Here is a 17831-nt window from a genome sequence, read left to right on the forward strand (position 1 = left end):
TGACCTGAGCCAAAGTTGGACGCTCAACCGACTGAGCCACCCAGGCGCCCCATAAGTGTCTACTGTTTAAAAGCCTATTTGCAGGCCAGGTACTGTACTGACTTTCCTTTACAAAAAAAAGTAGCAAAGAACTCACTGCACAAATTTTGGCCAAATGAAAACAGACTTGTGTTCGGGTTCACCACATCTCAGTATCAATCTTAAACATTAATTCAACCTACTTGGCCGATCAACACACCATATATAATTCTGGTCTTAGTCACGGCCCCAAAGCACATCCTGCCTCAGCGTCCCCAAGAACAGTTCAGACAGACAATGGACCATCACCCTCTCTCTGAACCTGACCTTCGCCGGGCCCACCCAGGGCACAGGCTTCTCTCCCGGAGACCCCTCCCCTGCACAAAACCCATGCAGCACCACTGCCGTTCTCGGCCACATGGACCCCCCTCCCCCTCGTCCCTGCCCTCTGCTGGGGCACCCTCCACACATCAGCCACGCAGGCCATGCTCCACACCCTCCAAACACAGCCCAGGCCCTTCCGAGTAACATGCCCCTGACCCCCCAGGAAATCCAAGGCCTCGATGGAGAGGCCACCGCGGGGGATGTTCCAGGGGGTCTGTGTGGTGGGTGGGCCATCGTCCAGTCACTTGCCAGAATGTGAGTTCCCAGGCACAGAACCCAGAGGCCCTGAGGTGAGAGAGCCAGCACAGCAGGGCCGGGGACCACGTGGCCGGGGTACTGATCTCCAGGGGGACCCTGGGCTCTGGGCACAGCCTGGACAGGTCTCTGGCTGGAGAAGGGGATAAGGGGAACCCAGAGGAGAGAGGAAATGGTACTAACCCCTCAGGCCTGGGGGCTCCTCCTCAGGGCCGTAGGGTCCCGAATGCCGGCTCCCGAGGCACCCCCTGTGTTCACGGCTGCTTCCTCATCACTGATCACAGCCCTTCTCATCTCAGACTCCAGTCTAGTGATTCCTGCTCCTGGCTTTCCCTCCTGGGCCTACGCAAAACCCTCCTTAGCTCTCCGTCCTCCCCTCTTCCTCAGAGACCGTCCTCCCCATCCTCTCCTCCTCCCAGAGAGCCTACTCCTCATCCTCCCCTCCTTTCCAGAGGGCCTGCTCTCCGTCCTCTCCCTCTCCCCAGAGAACGTCCTCCCCATCCTCTCCTCCTCCCAGAGAGCCTACTCCTCGCCCTCCCCTCCTCCCCAGAGGGCCTCCTCCCTGTCCTCTCGTCCTCCCCTTCTGCCCAGAGGGTCTGCTCTCCACCCTCCCTTCCTGACCACGGGGTCCTGCTCTCCGTCCTCCCCAGAGGGCCTGCTCCCTGTCTTCTCCTCCTCCCTGGGAGGCCTGCTCCCCATCCTCCCCTCCTGCCCATGGGGTCTGCCCCCCATCCTCCCCTCCTGCCCACGGGGCCTGCTCCCCCATCTTTCTCCCTAGGGAGGCTCCCAGTTCACCTTCCACTGACCTTGGAGCAGATGTACCACAATCTGCTCCTGTGGAGACTCTGTCACACGGGTATTTGGGAAAGAAATAAGCCTGCCTGGCATGTGTACCCTGGTCCCCACCCACCCGTGCCTGCCACCTGTGGAGCAGGCTGGGCCACCAGCAGCCACCAAAGGAGGGCCTGCGGGGGCAGAGCAGGACTGGACAGCCCTGGCCTGTGGCCCCCGTACCCACCCCACCCCACGCCTGCTCAGGCCGGTGTCCTCCTGTGGACCTGCCAGCTTTCGGCCCTGTGGGTGCAGGGCATGATGCTCAAGGCACCCCTGCCCCTGTGCTGTGGGTGGGGCCGGGGTCACGGGCGGGTAAGTGCCGGCCTTGACCTCACCGGGCTCCCAGCAGGGGTGGGGCCATCCCAGCTCGGGCAGTACAGCAGGGCACAGAGGGCATCTGGGGAAGCAAGGAACCGTTGTTCGCAGGGTCCGAGTCAGTGCCTGGGTATGAGTCTGCGAGGGCAGCCAAAGTCACACACGTGGTACCTGTGTACAACATGGTATGACATCTGCACACACAACGGGCACGCACACGCCCCACCGTGCACATCAGCCTTCCACTATGCACACACACCCCCATGGTGCACGCGCAGTCCCCCCCCACCCTCACCGTGCACACGCACTCCCCCCCACACCCCCCACCACGCACCCGCACACGCACCCTCACGTGCATGCGCACTCCTCCACCGTGCACGTGCACTCTCCCCTCGCACCATGCACGCACGCTCCCGCACACACACCCTCATGGTGCACGCACACTGCTCAACCGTGCACGCGCACTACCCCCTCACACCATGCACGCACGCTCCCGCACACGCACCCCAACCATGCACGCACGCTCCCGCACACACACCCTCATGGTGCACGTGCACTCCCCCCCCACACCCGCACCATCCACACGCACACCTCACCGTGCACAAAGTAAGAACACCCACACCCAGAGGAAACCCGCGCCACGGCACATCCCGATACAGTGGCGGAGCCAGTGGGATGTGCGGTCTTGTCTCTCCCCCAGGATACCCTGCTGCCTGTCTGATGCCTCGTTCCTCAGATACTATTTCACTTGCTCAATAACCTGTGTGCACAGAGGGGTAATCGTACACGACGCGACAGTTTCCGTGTCCCTTTCTGCCTGGCTCTCCCTCCCGTCGCCACCACACCGTCCTCCTTGCTGCCCCTGGCCGCACTATCGTACGTCCACCCGGACCGCCCTCCGCCCAGAGGCCACGAGAAACGCGTCAACGTGCACGCGCACTCACGCGACGCCCCCTCGTGTCACGGAGCGCAGGGAAGGGGGTTCCTTCACCAGCACGGAAACACCCGGTACGGCTGCTACCTGTCAGGTGCGGGCGCACGGGTCGGGGGCGGGGGGGGGGGGAGGGGATGGACAGTCCCCAGAGGGGCCCCGCTGACGGGGGAGTGACGCAGAGCAGAGCGGAAGCTCGATTCACAGGTGGAAGGGTGGATTATCGATTCGTGCCGGGACACTGGAAGGACATAAACGCGGACTGCCCTCCCTCGAAAACCTCATTCCGCGTCGTACAGAAGCATCCTAGACCCGCTCGAGGGCTGGACTCAAGTACACAAGACGATACGGTGCGAGCCAGGCAATCAAGGGACAGCCGTGTGATCGGCCTCCCAGACGCCGGAGCCAGAAGTCGTACAAGACACACAGACACAGTCAAGCGTAAAAGGACTTGATCCTGATGATAAAGGACACACCGACGACAGTGAGCAGCGAACAGCAGGGCAGGGAACAAGCATGTTCAAGGCGGCAAGGGACCACCAGTCCCTGTAACAAACAGCCCTACAAATGGGCGACACAGACACAGCCCGGGAGGAACAAGAACGCAGAGACCCTACCTCACCAGCACGCAGGGACACACGCGTCACGTAGCAAAGCCGCGGCCGCGGCCCCTGCACACTGACAGTCGGACAGACCCCGCACGCCCACTGCTGAGAACGCAGGCCGGGCTCAGGGCAGGCGCACGTCCTCACGGGGAAAAGACCAGCCGTTAGATACGCTGGCAAACCTCTCTGGCAAGATCTACAAAACAAAGAGACACACGCCCTGCCCCAGTGGCCCCGCTGCCTGAAATCCACGCACTGAATAACAGCCTGTGCGTGTGGCCAGGGTATTTAGGGGAGCACTGTTTATACTGGCTGTGTATACTGGCTTCTTTTCCTGTGGCAGCTCGAACAGAGGACCGCAAACTGGGTGGCTCAGAACAACAGAAATCTATTCTCTTGCTGTTCTGGAGGCCACGAGTCTGAAATCGGTTTCACCGGGCTGAGATGATGGTGTCAGCAGGGCTGCGGCCCCTCCACAGGCTCCGGACGGGACCCTCCCTTGCCCCTGCCAGCTTCTGGTGGCTGCCCGCATCCCTTAATCTGTGGCCACTGGGTTAGTCGGGGTCCCCAGAGGAAAAGCATCGACAGGACGTGTACACGTAAAGAGATTTAGTATAATAAATCAGATCACGCAGTCATGCAGGCTGATCGGCCCTGAGATGTGCAGTCGGCAAGCTGGAGACCCAGGAGGATAGATGGTGTCCCAGCTCCAGTCCAGTCCTGAACGCGGGACAGAACCACGACCCAGCCCAAAGCAGCCTAGCAGAGAGGGCGTTCTCCCTTACTCTGCCTCTCTGCTCCATCCAGGCCCTCAACTGATTGGACAAGGCCCACCCCCACTGAGGAGGAGTCTGCTTTCCTGGGCCCTCTGATTCGAGCGCTAATCTCATCCAGAAACACCCTCACAGTCATGCCCAGAAGGCTGCCAGACCAAGTACGTGGGCACCGGCGGCCCGTCAAGCTGCCACCTAAAACCAGCCTTTGTGCCCAAACCACTCTAATCTCAGCTCCTGTGTTCACGTGACCTTCTCTTGTGTTTCAGCCTCCCTGCCCGCCCCTGCCACCTCCTCCCAGAAGGCCACTGTGATGGCATTTCAGGCCCACCCGGCAACCGAGGGTCACCTCCCCACAACATCCATAACTGAATCACGTCGGCGTAGAGCCTGTTTCTAGACAAGGTGGCACTCAAGTTCCAGGGCCTGGGACGTGACTTCTTTGGGGGCCACTCTTCAGCATGCTACAAGGGACCATAACACCAATCCCGGAGCCTGGGTGGGCAGCTCCAAGTGGGACCCGGTCCAAGTTCACGAGGGAGCCCGGGCCGATCAGGAATCATCCCCTCCCCCAAATACGGCCGAGACCACAAGACACACGAACTCTCCTCTGTGATGAACACAACCTGGCCCCTCCTGGTTTACAGTGAGGCAGCAGGCAGATGTGCCTGCGGAAAGGAGGGCCCCGCTTGACCCAGAGGTGGGGCCGTCCATGCCCCTGGGTGGTGACTTGTCCTTCCCGGGGGGGACAGGCATGAGGAGGGTAGGGTAGGAGGTCTGCACTGGAGGAGGGAGGCGCCTCCTTCCTAAAGCCACTCCTGTCCCCAACCACACAGGCTGCACAGACTCCGAAAACCAGGCCAGGGCTCCCCATGGGTGGCCTCTGCCTCTCCCACACTCCCAGCCCTGCTTCCAGATGCCTTGGCGGCCAGCACCCCGCAGAGCTCAGTGGGTGCCCTTTAGGACCTCTGCCGCTCCCCCCGCCCCCACCCGGTGCACAGCCACCTGCTGAGACCCCTGGGAACCCTGCCACGCCCCACCTTCGTACCTTCGTGCACCTGACCCGTCTCTCCAGTTGTGGTGGGGGCTCCCTGGGGGCTGGCCCGTCCCGCGTCCCGCACAGCCAACCTCAGCTGATGGACAAACAAATGAGGCTTTTCCCCAGGCAGGCTGCCCACCCTCCGGGAGACTGGCCCTCTGCCCCGGCTGGTCCGCCGACACCTCCTGGGGGAGTGGGGGGCTGGCCTCCACTCTCTCTCTTTTTTTTTTTTTTTTTTTTTTAATTTTTTTTTTCAACGTTTATTTATTTTTGGGACAGAGAGAGACAGAGCACGAACGGGGGAGGGGCAGAGAGAGAGGGAGACACAGAATCGGAAACAGGCTCCAGGCTCTGAGCCATTAGCCCAGAGCCCGACGCGGGGCTCGAACTCCCGGACTGCGAGATCGTGACCTGGCTGAAGTCGGACGCTTAACCGACTGCGCCACCCAGGCGCCCCTGGCCTCCACTCTCTAGTCGATCGGCCAGACCTAAGGGCATCCTTGACCCCCACCCACCCCAGGCTCCACCTTTCAGCAAGAGGCAATGGGGCCATCGTCCCAGCCCGGCTGCTGCACCCTCGCCTGTGTCTCCATCCTCTCTCCAGACCACCTCACGGCCTCCTACATGGGCATCCTGCACCCCAGGCGCTCCATTCTCCCCGGAAGCCTGCAGGCCTTTCCAAACTCTTGGCTCCACAGCTTCCATCTCAGGGCTCCCAGAGCCCAGAAGCCCCCAGGCTCCCCACATCCTCTGAACACAGGAGGCGCACTGCTGCCTCAGGGCCTTTGCAGCTGCTGTCCCCTCTGCCTGGAGCGCTCCTCCCCAACCCAGGCATGGTGCTGTCTTCCCTTCCTCAGCTGCCCTTCTCAATGAGGCTCTTCCTCTCCGCACCCCTCCCCACTGGATTTGCCTCCCGTGCACCCCGGACCATCTCGCTGCCCTGCACGGGACTGCAGTGCAGACAGGGGGTCTGCAGGGGCCTGTCCTCCCCCCGGGGGGGGGGGGGCGTGGGCGTGCCATCGGGACACAGGACACTGGGAGTGGGGCCCCCCTGGGGGCCGCACTCCGCCCACACCCAGTACACGTGCCGGCAGCACGCAGCAGGGCAGATGTGACGCCCCGAGGCCGGGGCACGTGGATGAGAACGTGTTGGACGCACCAGCTAGTCATTTAATGAAAGGCTCGTTTCACTGGCTCTGCCCGTGTGCATGACAGCATTGCCACATGCCCACGCTTTCAGAGGAAAACGGGCCTTTGTGGGATATAAATAGCCCAGCCAGATGTGGGAACGCCCACGGGCCTCTTCCCGGGACTCCCGCGGGCCCACAGCGGCCCCCACGGTGGCCCCCGTCAGCGGGACCCCGGGAAGCCCATGCAGCCGCACATCTGGGGGCAGGACAGGGTTAAACGACGGTCCCTCCGTCACCGCCGCGTGGGCTCAGCTCACCAACAGCTGCGTGCAGGATACAGCTGGCGGGGGGCGCCGGGCCACCGCGCTGCACGTTTCTGCGTCCACGGAAAACAGGGATACGGAGGCTTGGAGAACACGGAGCCTGGGGGGCCTTTCGGGGCCCAAGCGCACTCGCCAAGCAGCGTGCTGGGTCCCCCGCGCCGGAGAAACACAAACGAGCGCGAACCCACTTGTCTGATAAGGGCCGGCCATCTGTCCGTAAATGTCCACGGAAATGGGGAAACGGTGGCGCTTAACGCGGGTCTAGCGGTTTTCTCAAAGCCTGAGTGTCTGTTTCTAGTCAGGGCCTCCCAGCCCCCCGGGCCGGGCCTGGCGGACGCAGGAACCGAAAGAAACAGGGTCCCCCCTGCTGGATCCGTGCTGCCGACCGAGACGCCCGGTGAGCCACATGCAAGCCAAGTGTGCGGTTTCAGATGTTTCCAGAAGTCACGTTGAAAGAGTAAAAACAAACAGCTGAAATTTGTTCTTACAGCATCTTTCACTCAGCCCAACGCAAATCCGAAGACAATCACAAGCAACTCACAGCCACGACCAGGGTACTGAACAGCCCCTCCTGAGCCCAGGGCTCCTCAGCCTGCGGTGCATGTCCACACCCGCGGCTCTGACCAGCCACACGTGGACCGCCCGCGCCTGGGGGGTGTCGACGACACAGCGCCAGAGGGCACAGGTCTGAAGCACGAGTGAGTGACCCCGACCATCCGAGCCTCGAAGCCAGCCTCGCGGACGGCCCGGTCCCTGCTGTCACGGGGAGGACACCCCAGCCAGCGGTCAGCGACTCACAGGGGACTCCTGGGTTCAGGCCACGTCCCCTGGACCCTCAGCACGGATGGGCCGCAGCGGGAATGGAAGAGCACATCCGCTCTGCGTCCGCACAAGGAACTCACGAACCGCTCCAAACTGGAAAAGCTGATCCCTTAAATGAGCTGATTTTCCACCTCGACACACATTCTAGAATATGCTTTTAAATCTTCGTAAGCATTTCCTTTTAATTTGCCTTTTGCAAGCAGACTACGTACAGTGTGAAAGTTAACAACGGTGGGGGTTTCCTGACGCGGAAGGGGAGCTCCCTGGGCCCCCGGAGGCAGGGAAGGCCTGGCCAGGATCCCTGGGACCGCAGAACGCTCTCTCCCCGAACGTGGCGCAGTCCACATGACAGGCTTTCTGAGGAGGACGTGGTGGGTGACTTAAATATCCCACAGATGGAAAACTTCTGGGGCTCCCGCTCAGGCAGACACATGTGCACGAGCCTCTAACCCAGGGCTCCCCGCTGTCAGTGGGAAGCATTTTCTAGAAGTTTCTAGAAGGAACATGGCCAACGACCATCCGGGACCTTCCAGAGGCCTGTGTTAGCTATGGATGAGGATGGGACACAGGCAGTGTTCACAGTGAAACTCCCTTCCCAGCAGACCCTCGACAGCTTAAACTAACAACGTCCCCAAAGAATTAAATATATAAGGGGACATAAAGACCACAGTGCCACCAAATCGTGGGTGTGTGTCCTTCGGGCCGCCGTACCTCGTCCACTAGCCAAGGGGACGACGGGGACGCCCGCCAGCCTCCACGAGACGTGTCCACACAAGAAAGCTGTCAAAACAAACCTGGAAAAGCTGCCCTGCCCCCATCTGCCTCCTCCCGTGGGGAGTGGCCTGTGCACAGAAACCACTTGTCCTCAGCCTCTCTGACCCGGGAGTCCCGCTGGCCCTGGGGCTGACGTGTGTTTCTGCAGCAGCCGTGGATTAGCGGGTTGGATTTAAGAGAGGGTGGGGTGAGTTTCAGCAACCTGCCTCTCCCAGCAGCTGGCCGGACTCGGTTTGGTCCGGACAAGCCTAGAAACGGCTCGGCCACGCTGAGTTGCAAATCCCGGAAACTCAGCTTCTCGCCGGTGTAGACGCCAGGACGCGTGGGGAACTCCACTCCATGACTCCGACAGGGTGCCTTCCTAACTCCTAGAGGGAGGGTCACGAGCCCTGTGGTCCTTGTGTCTCCCACAAAGCTGGGAAGTGGACACCCACGGTCTCCCCTTAAGCTAGCAGGAGCAGTCACGTGGCCTGGAGATGCCTTTCTCTGGGGCACACCTGCATAACGTGAGCCCTGTTTTCCCTACAAAACAGGTTTTTACAAGATGACAGAATGCGTGAAAAGTGAAGGAACGGGGCGCCTGGGTGGCTCAGCTGGTTGAGCGTCCGACCGTTGCTTTCGGCTCAGGTTATGATCTCATAGTTCGTGGGTTCGAGCCCTGCATCGGGCTCTGAACTGACAGCACGAAGCCTGCTTGGGATTCTCGCTCCCTCTCTCTTTGCTCCTCCCCCGCTCACTCTCTCTCTCTCTCTCTCTCTCTCTCTCTCTCAAAATAAATAAACTTTTTTTCTTTAAAACCTGAAGAAACGAACATGTCCTAAGATCCCGGGCTTTGGCTAACGGCGACGCGGGTCACTCAGGGCCGCAGACCAACACCGCCCTCCACGGCCACCTACGATGCAGCCACAGCCCGCGCTGAGCCGAGGATGTGCCTGAAGCTCACGCCAGCCGTCTGTCCTCTGAACAAGCCGGCCCGACTCACAGACGGGCTCCGTCTCCCGGAACGCTGAATCTACTCCGTGGGGCTCCCCGGGGGCTTTCTCTTCCTGCTCCAAGTCGGCACCCCCCGCCCGCAGCTGCCGGTTTTGCAGAGCTGGGACAGGCCCGTCCCCACGTCCCCACACGGCTGCAGGAGCGGGAAAAGCCAGGGTCGCGGATGACAGAGTTCAAAACCTGCCGGTCCCGCTAGGGCAAGGGCCCACGAGTCAGACTAATCGTGACTCGGGCCACTTACTGGTTCAGCCCTCACCAAGTGGAGGCTTTAAATAAAATCACGCTTCATGTTGAGTCTGCCAGCAGCAGGGGGTGCAGGCGGCCCGCAGCCTTCTGGGGACAGGCCAGGCCACCCGGCCACCACCATGGGGGCCAAGACCGTTCTGCGGCGAGGTTCTGCCCTGCTCGGCGGCCGCGTATGGCTACGGTGCACGCCCGTGGGCTCCGAACACTATGGGATTTCTTTCTTGTTTTCAGATATATTTCTGTTCTTGGCACTGAGCCCTCTCCACAGCTGTGAACCTCTCACACACTACACGCCACTGGTCACGGGAAGATGAACCAGTGCGCACTCGCCTGGGGTGGCAGAGCCCCAGCCAGGACGGTGACTCAGTTTGGCCCAGGCGACAAGACGGGGAAAGCCCACGTGGGAAGCTCACCAACCCCCTCCCCCCCACCATGACCAGATTCTCAGCCCCCACACCCCATGGAGGGCACTGAGGCTCAGCCAAGGGCAGGACGGTTGTTAAAAGGTCGTTGTAAAAAAAATGACATGTGAAGAATGTTATTTGACTCATTATTCATGAGGAACCAACGAGGTGTTACTTCTCTTCGAAGGAGAAGTGGAGAACTGGGTGGGGGAGGGCAGGGGGGGTGACTGCCTAATGGGGACGGGGCTCCCCTGGGGTGACAAGTGTCCCGGAACCAGACCCAGGTGGAGGTCGCCCCACGCTGTGAATGTCCTGGATGCCCCTGGGTTGTTCACAGCAGCGTGGCCCATTTTATGTTATGTGAATCTCAGCTCCATAAAACATTATGTGGAGTAAAGGAATATACTGGAATGATATCCAACAGGCCCAGAATGGCTTTTCCCACAGGACGGAGTCAACTGTGCAGCCAGAGGACAGAATTCATCTGCATCCTGCCAAGGAGGGCTGTCCTTGTGGCTATCGATTTCTTGCATCGCACCAAACTGTGCAAACACTCACCCCAGAGGCTCCCCCAGAAAGCTGCTCATTCCCAAGTCTCAGGTGGGGGGTGGGGAGGGGCGGGGCTTTGCGACCTGGGAGGAAAGGGGTCTCCAGCCAGGCGACGGTGCAGGAGGAGATGGGGAGGGGTGGGGTCGAGAAGGACTCCTGTGTTTCTGCAGGGGAGTCGGGGTGGGGAGCTGGGGACCAGCCCCTCCCCCCGCCTTGAGCTGCCTGGGACCGGACACGTAAAAGGCTAAATGGCATGAACAAAAGACAAGATTCCTCTTACGCAAACAAACACAGTGGCGGCTCAATGCCTTCTCTTCCCGCCAATCTGTGACTCTCCGCCAGGTTCCATCTCTAAGAGCCCTGGACAGCAGAGGGAGGGCTTCCCCTTCTGTGAGACCACTGCCAGGGAAGCCACATGCGTTCGCCCGGGTCCCCACACCCCTAAGACCTCGCCAGCGTGCGTGCCTCTGCCCAGACACGCTGACGGCTACGCACCGCATGACAACGGTGAGCACGCTCCAGCAGGGCACACGCTCACCCCGGAGGCCGTCTGGGGAAGAGAGAGGTCACTCCTCTCCAGAACACACACAGGGTCTGGCCGGGACGGCGGGGGCTTCCTCTGTGTGGGGCCATGCTCAGGGACGTCCGTGTCAGGGCCCGAGCTGGTCGGTGCGTGCGGGCACCCGCCAGGACACAGCCAGACGGCACCCCTCACCGCGCTGTGTGTGCTCATCCATACCCGGAACGGGGCCCCCACGGCAGGTGCGTGCCCGACGGCCGGTGCGTTCCCACGAGTTCCACCCTCCTGGGATGCTGAGGGGGGCGGCTGCCTTCTGGGGTGTGTCGGAGGGCGCTCACAAATGTGAATCCGACGTCAACGACTGGAACTTTCCTCAAGATGGGGCTCTGTCTCCACGGCCCCCAGCCCTCTCGTTACTATGGAACCACGAGGTTCTAAGGCACAAGCTCCAGAAAGCTCGGCCTTACGGCGGGCTCCCTTCCTCTTTAACAAGCAATCACAACACAAGACTAAAATGTCGCCGACCTGCGGGAAAGAAGGTGAATTATTAATCCCCAGAGTTAACCGCACGTGGCGTGGGCCCTCCTCTCCTGGAGGCACCGCCACCCACGGCCCTTGCCTGCTTCCCTCCTGGTGGCCACGCATGGACGCGGACACGGAGCCCCTTCCTGGGAGCGTGTGCCCCCCACGCACTTCCACACCCTCTCGGTCCTCCTGCCCATCTTCTAAGACCTCAGACCCCCATGGATGCCCCTCGAGGCAGCACACCGGCGTTCAGTGCCTACAATTCAGCCCCGAAGACATGGGGGCTGTGGGCACCAAAGGAATGCCCCTCCCCCCCACGCTCTCGGCCAAGGAGACGATGTTAATTTCCCTCCTTTCTGCACTTCCTACGGGAAATGTGCTACCTTAGAATAAGGCCGGAAATCACACCCAGAAGGGTGGTAAGTCGTATCAGCTGCTGCAGGGACAAGGTTGCAGGGGGCGCCCCGCACCCCGCACGGCCCTCCCGGTGCCCCGCCTGAAACGTCCCCACCCCAGACGCCACACGCACAGCCTACAGCAGACGGGCAGCAGGACGGCGGCCCAAACCCAGCAACCAGGGTGGTCGCCCGGCCGTGAAATCACGTAGGAAACCGCACATGCACGCAGGACAGCGCTTTGGCGTGCCCGGAGCAGTCCTTCCGCACGCGCCAAACACGTTCCCTCGACTGCTCATAAATCCCTCTCCTACTCTAAAGCCCCGAGACACAGACTGTTTAATTAAATGAAGCAAAATTAATCTTGCTCTGTGAATCGCTCCCCAGCTCTGACCTTTTCCCTCATACAGGAAGATGCTTCAATATCAGCATCTACTGGAGGAAGGTCTGTGTCCTTCAGAATTCACGTGTCAGATCCTGCCCCCCAATGTGATGGCGTCAGGAGGCGGGCCTTTGGGAGGTGACCGGGTCGTGAGGGTGGAGCCCCAGCAGAGGGACTAGTACCCTCTAGAAGAGACCCCAGGAGCCCCAGGTCCCCGCCCCCACGTGAAGATGCAGCGTGAATGAAGCTTGTGACCTGAGACCTAGAAGCAGGCCCTGGCCCAGCCGGGCCAGCACCCTGGTCTCGGGCCTCCAGCCTCCAGAACCATGAGAAACAAGTCTGTGTTGTTCAGAGGCCGCCGGCCTGCGGGGCTTGGTTACAGCAGCACGAGCGGACTGAGCCCCAACCCACAGCCCGTCAGCCTAGAAACGTCTACTCTAGGGTTCACGAGGCATCCCATAAGGGAGGACATGCTGCGGACACCCTGGCTCCTGGCCCTGCCGGGTGAGCCAGCACCACCAGCAAGCTCTGCGTGAACCCGGAGAGAAAGCTCCACGTGGACTCACTTCGCCAGGGTTTCAAGAGCAACCCAGCTTGTGAGCCTTGATCGGAAACGGATGAAACAGGAACTGATGAGCACTGCAGCCACCGTGCCCGGAAGGGTCCCCTTGAGCATCATGAACCAGGCGCAGAGGGTCCCCCGTCCTTTGGGGAGACTCTCCCCGGGAGCAGCCTGATGCTTCTGGAAACACACGAGGACGTGCAGGTCACTGGGGGGCGCGTATGCACTTTCTGCCCCTGGGCACCAACTGCTGCCCCAGCGGCTTAACAGCCTTCCTGTTCCTCCTGCCGCCCCTCACTTGCTACTCCCGGGGGACATCTCGAGGGCCCAGGGAACCGCGCTGACGGAGATGGGGCAATGCCCCCGGCTGCGATGACGCCTCCTTCCAGAGGCTGCATTTCAAACACGAGATGGGATACGCTCCCATTCCCAGTATCTGGAGAAAGACGTGTTATCACTGCGGACTCCAGAGACACAAGGACAGTTGAGGAAATGCAGGCAGCTCTGTGCACACACGGCCCACACCGTGGAGGGGATACCCCGATTTCTCAGTAACCGCAGACGGCCAGAACTCGCCCGCGAGGAAACAGACAGCCTGCCCGGTACCATAAGCGCCAACGCAACTGAACATCTGAATTCACGGTGAGGAACCTTCTGAAAAAGCCATCCCCAGACCCGGATGGCTTTACCGGCAAATTCCACCAAACATTTAAGGAGTAACAGCCATTTCACACAATCTCTTCCAGAAAACAGAAGAGGAAGAAAAGGTTTCCGACCTAGATGAGGCCAGGATCACGCTGATAACAAAACCAGACGAACACTGCACGGAAAGACTGCCGACCTGTATCCCTCACACACAGATGCAAAAATCCTCAAGAAAATATCCATGAACAGAACCCGATGTGTATGTAAAGGTACGCCACAACCAAATAGAGTTTATCCCCGGACGCGAGGCTGGCTCCATATGCAAAATCAGTAAATGTAACACAGCTTGCTGGGAGTCCACGTAGGAAAAACCACCTGAGTGTATCGACTGATGTAGAAAAAGCCCCGGAAATAATTCGGTGTTCACTCACGATAAAATCAGCGAGCGAGGCACAGAAAGGCGGGGACCCCTCACCCTGATAAAGGGCGTCTATGAAGAAACCCACAGCCAACAAGGACCGCAGTGGGGAGACCGAACGCTCTCCCCTGAGACAGGGACAACCGGATGTCCCCTCTCCCTGCTCCTGTCTGACTCTGCAGCAGAGGCCTGGCCAGGGAAGGGGGCAAGAAAAATATATACAGTACATACAAGTTAGCAAAGATGAAATAAAGAGACAGAAGGATTGCCTCTTTTATTTTTTTTTCCTCTTTTGTTTTCTGGAAAAGATCGTATGAAATGGCTGTTACTCCTTAAATGTTTGGTACAATTTGCCGGTAAACCCATCTGGGTCTGGAGATGGCTTTTTCAGAAGGTTCCTCACCGTGAATTCAGATGCTTTGGCGCTTACGGTACTGGGCAGGCTGTCTGTTTCCTCGCGGGCGAGTTCTGGTGGTCTGCGGTTACTGAGAAATCGGGGTACCCCCTCCACGGTGTGGGCTGTGTGTGCACAGAGCTGTCTGTGGCATCTCCTTATTATCTCATGTTGGAAAGCCTAAGGAATCTCTAAAAAGGAGCTCTCTGAATTAACAAGAAAGTTTAGCAAAGTCACAGGACACAAGGTCCCCAACGTGAAATGAGCCCTGCTTCTGCGTGCTCCACGATGATAGTAAACTGCTAAGCTGAACTTAACCGCAATTATTATTTTTCTTTTTTCTCAACGTTTATTTATTTTTGGGACAGAGAGAGACAGAGCATGAACGGGGGAGGGGCAGAGAGAGAGGGAGACACAGAATCGGAAACAGGCTCCAGGCCCTGAGCCATCAGCCCAGAGCCCGACGCGGGGCTCGAACTCACGGACCACGAGATCGTGACCTGGCTGAAGTCGGACGTTTAACCGACTGCGCCACCCAGGCGCCCCTGAACTTAACCGCAATTAGAACGCTATGCTCTGTAAAAGATCCAGTTACAAGAATTAAAAGACAAACACAGAGAAAGTACCTGCAAGTCATGTATCTGATAAAGAACTTGTATTCGGAACACGTGACAAACTCTCAGAACTCGGCAGGAAGAAAACAAACGATCCAGTTAAAACACGAGCGAAAGACCCCAGACAGACACTGGGTCGGCGTGGATGTACAAATGGCAAATGAGCACGTGGGAAGATGGCCAACGTCATCAGCCATGGGGACATGCCAATGAAAGCCACAACGAGACACACCGTCCACACGCGGGGATGGCCGAAAAGGCAACAACTAGCGACACCAAGCGCAGGTGAGGATGTGGAGCTACTGAATGGTTGCTGGGTCTGCAGACTGAACAACTATGCCGTCGTGCCGTAAGACGCTGCAACCACTCCAGGAGACGTTCTGGTGCTTTCTGATAGAGTAACACACGCGCTTACCCTATGATCTAGCAATTCTACTCCTGGGCATTCATCCCAAGGAAACGAAGCTGTGCCTTCAGAGAACCCACAAGTGTTCAAGCATGCGATGGAATGCTATAGTGAAACAGATGCGCTGTCCCTCATGCAGCACAATGCTGAGTGGATGGGGCCAGCGCGGAAGGCAACCCACCACACGGCTCCACGTATTAGCTGTTCCTGAAAGGTTAACTCAGGGACCGAGAAGATCAGGTATAGTGGGTACTTATGGGTGAACACAAAGGGAGAGAACAGGATAGGTTGGGGGGGGGGGTAGGTATGGAACTGTTCTGTGTCCAACCATGGTGGTGGTCACACAGATCTATACAAGCTCTAACGCTCATATAGAACTGTACCCCTCGGGGTGCCTGGGGGGCTCAGTCGGTTAAGCCTCCGACTTCGGCTCAGGTCACGATCTCGCGGTTCGTGGGTTCGAGCCCCCGTGTCGGGCTCTGTGCTGACAGCTCGGAGCCTGGAGCCTGTTTCAGATTCTGTGTCTCCCTCTCTCTCTGACCCTCCCCCGTTCATGCTCTGTCTCTCTCTGTCTCAAAAATACATAAACGTTAAAAAAAAATTTTTTTTTAAAAATTTAAAAACAACACACACGCCTTAGTCACAAACGCGTTACTGCTGAAAACGGTTAACCGTCATCCGAGCTTTTGGTGAGTCGCGGGCACGGACCACGGGTCACCGTGACACATATCGTGATAAGGAAAGGGCGGGAGATACCGTGGGACGCAGGCTTGCCACAGACCTTCAGTCTGTAAAAAACACGGTATTGGCAAAGCACGCGAAAATAAAGCGCAATAAAAGGAGATGCGCCTGTGTGCGCGTGGGATTGTGATGTTTTCAGAAACGCTTTCGTTTCTTAGCCTGACACAGAAGGACGAATACTTTGTAATTCCATCTGTTCGAGGTCCCCTGAGGGTCAAGCTCACAGAGACAGAGACATGGTGGGCGCCAGGGGCTGGGGAAGGGCTGGGGACTTACTATGTAATGCGGACAGAGTTTCAGGAAGATGAGAAAGTTCTGGGGACAGATGGTGGCGGTGGTTTCGCAACAATGTGAACGTCCTTAATGTCACCAAACTGTACCCTTGAAAATGGTCAGAGGGGCGCCTGGGTGACTCAGTCCGTTAAGTGTCCGACTGTGGCTCTGGCCGTGATCTCACGGCTCTTTTTTTAAATAGATTTTTTTTTCAACGTTTATTTATTTTTTGGGACAGAGAGAGACAGAGCATGAACGGGGGAGGGGCAGAGAGAGAGGGAGACACAGAATCGGAAACAGGCTCCAGGCTCTGAGCCATCAGCCCAGAGCCCGACGCGGGGCTCGAACTCACGGACGGCGAGATCATGACCTGAGCTGAAGTCGGACGCTTAACCGACTGCGCCACCCAGGCGCCCCGCGGCTCTTGAGTTTGAGCCTCGTAGTGGGCTTTCTGCTTTCGGCCCAGAGCTTCAGAAACTCTCTCCCCGTCTCTCGTTCCCCCCATCTCTCTCTCTCCCTCTCAACAAATCACTAAAACTAAAAAAAAAATGGCTACAATGGCAGGTTTACAAACTGTACCTGCATAAAAATAAACACAGCGAGTCGTAAAAGCGAGCAGGAAGAGACTCGAACGGCAGCTCTCGCTGGAGACGCGTCGCTGTTCTGTCCAGCCGGCAGGCTCCCTTACGCACGGGACGGGGTCTGTTCACACGGTCACCGGGACCAAAGCAGAGACCGCTGGTCACTCTGTCCAATCCTCTGGATTTTCAAAGACTCACTCTTTGCTCCCTACAGGAGGCAACCAAAACCTAAGTAAGACACATCCGAGGTCGGACGAACCAGCCTGCACTTTCAGCCACGACTGGGCGGACCAGAACACGGAACCTCATGGAGACACGCACGGCCACAGAGACTCCGGGCAAATCAGTCCGTGACAGATGGTCGGACCCTCTGCGTCCTCTCCTCCTGGGGCTCTCCCCAGGGGAGGGGGCAGAGAAAGCAGGCGGGTGGTGCCCCCACCGCAGCAGGTCTGGACCCCCAGCAGCCGCACCGTGTGGTGTGGCCCACACTCCAGATTTGGAAAACCTGCAGCCACTCTGTAGACCCCCGGGCGCCAGCCTCTGGGCGTGAGCCCTCCTGCCGCCCCACTGGCTGCCGAGAAACTTAGCCCCAAAGATGGGCAGATGCGAACTGCAGCATACGGACCCCTGGTACCAAGAACCAGCGACAGATAAACACAGTGTGACTCATGCATCCAGCTCCGTGTGGCGCAAGCCTTCTGCAGGAGTCAACCTCCCCTTACACTCTGCGGCGGTGCCCGAGTCAAGAAATCGCGTCCTTTTAATCCAAATAAGAACATCACAAATACTGTGCTGGACACACAAACAGAAACCGATCCGAACGTCTCCAAGTTCTTCATTTCCAGGAATACCCCCCCCTGCATACACAGAGAGGGCCCAGCAAATAATCTCTGTAAACTGCATCTGGTTCCCTCCTTCCTGGGGGCGAGGCCGCTCTCCCCGAGACCTCCCCGCAGAACCCCAGCTTCGGAGCACGTGGA

General features: G+C 58.9%; 1 protein-coding gene and 1 long non-coding RNA gene across 4 annotated transcripts in view; one reads left to right on the top strand and one right to left on the bottom strand.

Annotated features, from left to right (window-relative positions):
- SEMA4D (semaphorin 4D) overlaps positions 1–17831 on the bottom strand; it is a 95103-nt gene that overhangs the window by 57759 nt on the left and 19513 nt on the right. The gene's annotated exons all lie outside the window — the stretch shown is intronic.
- LOC123593493 lies at positions 2307–9978 on the top strand. The gene is made up of 2 exons (XR_006710353.1): positions 2307–4614; positions 9674–9978. It is a non-coding gene; the product is annotated as an uncharacterized LOC123593493 (long non-coding RNA).

This window comes from Leopardus geoffroyi, chromosome D4 (assembly GCF_018350155.1).
Source record: "Leopardus geoffroyi isolate Oge1 chromosome D4, O.geoffroyi_Oge1_pat1.0, whole genome shotgun sequence".
NCBI classification, from domain to species: domain Eukaryota; kingdom Metazoa; phylum Chordata; class Mammalia; order Carnivora; family Felidae; genus Leopardus; species Leopardus geoffroyi.